General features: G+C 46.5%; 1 pseudogene; it reads left to right on the plus strand.

The window, feature by feature from the left end:
• Window positions 1-681: 681 nt before the first annotated feature.
• On the plus strand, window positions 682-3,195 carry LOC116552134 (annotated as a pseudogene).
• The last annotated feature ends 2,316 nt before the right edge of the window (window positions 3,196-5,511 follow it).

The raw sequence follows: 5,511 nt of genomic DNA on the forward strand, positions 1-5,511 counted from the left end.
AGTTCTTAACTGCTCTGTGTCTTAGTTTCCTAATCTATAAAATACAATACTTATAGAGTTAATAATTAATAGTACCTATGTTACAGAGTTATTTTGAAGATTAAATAAGTTAAAATATGTAAACACCAGGCAGGTAATAAGTACTAAATAAGTATTAGGTATTATTATTGCCATCATTATTAGATATTTATGCTGCATACTAGAATCACATGTTTTAACTTTGATCATTATGATTATATTGATTTTATACAAATAAAGATGCAGGTTAATTAAATGTTAAGCTGAAATCGCTAAGGTCATCTAGCTAGTGAAGTAGGAGAGCTGAAATTAAAACTTTAAGCCCACTTTTCTTTTCATTGTTGTGGATTCATGGGTGGGAGAATTCCAATGTATTTTTTTGGTCAGCCTCCTGGGAGCAGCCAAAGATTAGCATTTGGGATGGCCTTAAATAGGACCTGCCACCTCCAACGTGTTTTTACATGTAATCCTGCATGCTACAGATGTGAGCATCTGGGGACTTTATTTTCTATCAGATTATAAATTATTGAGAACACAGTCGAAGTCTTATTGGTATTTGTGTCCCAAGCACTGCTTAGTGGAGTGCTTTGAAGATAATAGTTGTTCAGAAATTATTTGTCAAAAGCATTTCTGAGGAGAACCGGATGAGGCGACAACTGCAGGATGGAAGAGCTGATCCTGCTGGTCACCAAGCTGCAGGATGACTTCAGTGCCATCAGTCAGAGCTGCCACGTGGCCCTGCTGCAGATCGCCGTGGTGGGCAGCCAGAGCGCAGGCAAGAGCTAGGTGCTGGAGAACTTCGTGGGCTGGGACTTCCTTCCCGGTGGTTCAGGTATCGTCACCCGGCGGCCTCTGATTCTGTAGCTCATCTTCTCAAAAACAGAATATGCCAAGTTTTTGCACTGCAGGTCTGAAAAGCTTACAGACTTTGATGGAGTCCAGCAGGAGATTGAAGCAGACACCGACAGGGTCACGGGGACCAACAAAGGCATCTCCCCAGTGCCCATCAACCTTTGGGTCTACTCTCCACACGTGTTGAACTTGACCCTCATCGAACTCCCAGGTATCACCAAGGTGCCTGTGGGCAATCAGCCACCAGACATGGAGTACCAGAGCAAGGACATGATCCTGCAGTTCCTCAGCCAGGAAAGCAGCCTCATCCTGGCCGTCACACCTGCCAACACGGACCTGGCCAATTCAGACGCTCTCAAGCTGGCCAAGAAGGTCGATCCCCAAGGCCCGCGGACCATCAGTGTCATCACCAAGCTCAACCTGATGGACGAGGGCACCGACACCAGGGACGTCTTAAAGAACAAGATGCTCTCATTGAGACGAGGCTACATTGGTGTGGTGAACCACAGACAGAAGGATATTGACGGCGAGGAGGACATCTGTGCAGCGCTGCAGCTGAGAGGAGGTTCTTCCTCTCCCACCCGGCCTACCGGCACATGGCTGCCCACACGGGCACGCCGCACCTGCAGAAGATGCGGAATCAACAACTGGCCCACCACATCCGGGACTCGCTGCCGTCCCTGCGTAGCAAGCTCCAGAGCCAGCTGCTGTCCCTGGAGAAGGAAGTGGAGGAGTACAAGAACTTCTGGCCTGGCGACCCCACCTGCAAAACCAAAGCCCTGCTACAGATGGTCCACCAGTTTAGGGTGGATTTTAAGAAGAAGATCGAGGGCTCAGGATATCAGGTGGACAAACTGGAGCTCTCCGAGGGCGCCCGAATCAATCGCATCTTCCACGAGCGGTTCCCGTTTGAGCTGGTGAAGACGGAGTTTGACGAGAAGGACTTAAGACGGGAGATCCGCTACTCCATTAAGAACATCCATGGAGTCAGGACGCGTCTCTTCACCTCCGACATGGTCTTTGAGGCTATTGTGAAAAAAAGAGATTGTAAAATTCAAATAACCGAGTTTGAAGTGTGTTGATCTTGTGGTCTCAGAGCTGGCCACGGTCATTAAAAAATGTGCCCAGAAGTTCAGCTCCAATCCCGGGTTGCGAGAGGAGATGGAGCAAATCGTCATCACTTACATCCGGGAATCGGAGGGGAGAACCAAGGACCAGATTCTTCTGCAGATTGACATCGAACAGTCTTACATTAACACAAACCACCAGTACTCATTGGCTTTGCCAATACCCAGCAGAGGAGCACAGCTGAACAGGAAGAGAGCCATCCCCAGTCAGGGGAAGATGCTGGCTGACTATCAACAACATCAGCCTGATGAAGGGTGGTTCCAAGGAGTACTGGTTTGTGCTGACTGCCAAGTAGCTGTCCTGGTACAAGGATGAGGAGGAGAAAGAGAAGTTCATGCTGTCTCTGGGCAACCTCAAGATCCGACATGAAGAAGGACTTCATGTCCAACAAGCACCTCTTCGCCATCTTCAACACGGAGCAGAGAAAATTCTACAAGGAACTGCAGCAGATGAAGCTGGCCTGTGACTCCCAGGAGGACGTGGACAGCTGGAAGGCCTCCTTCCTGTGAGCCAGCATCTACCTTGAGAAGGACCAGACAGAAAACGAAGACGTAGCTCAGGAGAACACCACCTCTGTGGACCTCCAACTGGAGCTACAGGTGGAGACCATTCGAAACCTGGTGGACTCAATATGTGGCCATCATCAAGTCCATTCGCACCCTCATGCCAAAGACCGTCATGTATCTCATGATCAACAACACGAAGGCCTTCATCCACCAGGAGCTGCTGGCCTACCTGTACTCCTAGGCGGACCAGAGCAGCCTTATGGTGAAGTCGGCTGACTAGGTGCAGCCAGATGACACACATGTACCACACCCTCACGGAGGCGCTCAACATCATCGGCAACATCAGCACCAGCACCGAGTCCATACCCGTGCCACTGCCCATCGAGGACACCTGGCTCCAGAGCTCAGCAGCCACAGCCCCCCTCCACAGTGCTGACCCGTGTTCAGCGTGTAGCTCTCTGGCTGAGCCCCAGCGGTGCAGGGCCCCACTCCAGGGTCCCCCCTGATTCCTGTGCCCAAGAGGGCAGCAGCCTCCTTTCTCGGCGCCCCCAATCCCGTCCCAGCCTGGCCCCCAGAGCGTGTTTGCCAACAATGACCTCTTCCGGGCCTGCCTCAGATCCCATCTCGGCCAGTTCGGATCGCCCCTAGGAGTGCTCAGGTGACCACCTCCATCGGCTTCAGCATGACTTGAGCTTCATGGGAGGCTCCTCCTGCCTGTTTGGCTGCCCGCTTGGGGGCTGGTCTGTCCTGGCTGGTGTCCCTGAGCCCCAATCAGCTTTGTGATTTTCTGACCATAATTTATTAACTCCGATGTCCAGGTCACACCACCCTTTGTTCCAGGAAGCTTCTGCCTAGACTCTGGCGGAGCCACCACTCGTGCCTGTTCTGGGCCCCTGTGGGGCCCAGGGAGGTACAGCTGCAAACAGAATTTTTCAGGCTAAGTTCAAGTCCAGGGAGGTACAGCTGCAAACAGAATTGTTCAGGCTAAGTTCAAGTCCAGGGAGGTTCAGCTGCAAACATAATTGTTCAGGCTAAGTTCGAGTCCTTGCTCTGCCACTCACTAGCTGTATGACCATGAGCAACTTAATTAACCTCTCTAAGCCTGTTTCCTCTTCTATAAGCTTCCAAATTGCTGTGAAAATTTAATGCCTAAAGAAAGGCATTCAATTATTTTTCATCCTGTCATCAGGTACAAGGATAAAAAAAAAAAAATTCCTGAACAAAATTACTATTGATTTTTAACATAGTTGATACTTGTATTTTAGTTTTTCATATTGCTATTCCAATATTTTGTAGGGATGCTATAGCCAAGACTCAAGCTTCCCACAGGAATTAAACAATTTGAACTTTGCTTTGTCCACCAATAAAATCCATCCATTATGATTTTGTGTTAAACAAGCCTTATTCTCTGCTTACAAATAGATTACTTCAAAATGTTAGTGTGGCCAGATAATGATACCAGAAATGATAATAATTTCCTGATTTATAACCAGATCTTTTAATTTATCTAACCTTAAAGCTTTGTATTTTTCTTTTCTCATTATGAACTTACTGCTGTTTACATCAAGCTTGTCCAATCCACAGCCCATGGGCTGCATGTCGCCCAGGACGGCTTTGAATGTAGCCCAACACAAATTTGTAAACTTTATTAAAACATTATGAGACTTTTTTTTTTTTGCATGTTTTTTCTTTTAGTTCATCAGCTATTGTTAGTGTATTTTATGAGTATCTCAAAGACAATTCTTTTGCTACCAGTGTGGCCCAGGGGAGCCACCGTGGATACCCCTGATTTAGATGATAGTCCGCTTCCGCCACTTCGCTGAGCTTTAGTTACCTAATCTGCCCCGTACAAAGGTGATTTCGATGATAATCCGCTTCCGCCACTGCGCTCAGCTTTAGTTACCTGATCTGCCACGTGCAAAGGTGATTTCCATGATAGTCTGCTTCGGCCACTTCGCTGAGCTTTAGTTACCTGATCTGCCACGTGCAAAGGCGATTTAGACAATAGTCCACTTCCGCCACTGCGCTCAGCTTTAGTTATCTAATCTGGCACGTGCAAATGTTACATTAGATGGCTTCTACAATATGACTGTGTAAATTGTTTCTCTTTATAAGAAGATAATTTACATGTAAACCAGTTTATTTCCGTACTAACCAAGACTTATCTCCTTTCAGAGTAACAAATCAGATTGCTGTCAATTTGGCCTGGTTGAGTCTTACTGATTGGTCTATGAGAAATATTGCCAAAATTTTGAATCTGCTTTTTAGGGGAACATTTAAGTGAACTGGTGTGAACGGATATTTTAGGATTGTGTCCAGTTGAATGTTTGTGTGTGTGTGTGTGGGGGGGTGCCACATAATCAGTTTTTCATCTGATTTTAATATTAATTATTTGAAGTGTCCTAGTCAGCTTTGTTCATGTATTTCTTCTTAAAATATAAACAGACCCATTATTAAGATTCAAACTTTGAACTGTATCCTTTTCTCTTTCCTTCCAAAGTCCTTTCTCCATCTCTACTTCTCCCTCCTTCCTTTCTTCCTCCTTCTTCCTTTTCTTCCTCCTACTTTTTTCCTCTCCCCTCCAAACACTCTCTTCTTTCTCCATCTTCCCTTTCTTACTCCTCCCTTGCTTAGTCACTCCTTTTCCTTCCTTCCAAGAAAGTTCAATGAGAATCCATTTGTGAGGCACTTTTCTGAGGACTTAGATTCAAGCCTTAAAGGTCTAGTCCTTGTCCTCAGGCAGCTCTTAGACTCATAGAGCACACTGAAAAGAATGGATGTTAATTATAAAATAAGTTGGTAAGTACAGCAATATTAAAAATACTGCATTCTCATAGGGTTAGACAGAGTTTAGGGTTAGGAAGCATTCCAAATGAGGTAATAGGTGGGTTGAGACTAGTCAGACAAGAATGGTCGGTAACAGAAGGGACTGGTGTGGATGTGTGTGCTTTGTAGGCAGAGCAAAGTTCCCATGGCACAAGGTCAAGAGGCAGCCTGTGGGGAGGGA

The sequence above is a fragment of the Sapajus apella genome, unplaced genomic scaffold (genome assembly GCF_009761245.1).
Source record: "Sapajus apella isolate SASKATOON/1434 unplaced genomic scaffold, GSC_monkey_1.0 scaffold11, whole genome shotgun sequence".
In the NCBI taxonomy this organism is placed as follows: Eukaryota; Metazoa; Chordata; class Mammalia; order Primates; family Cebidae; genus Sapajus; species Sapajus apella.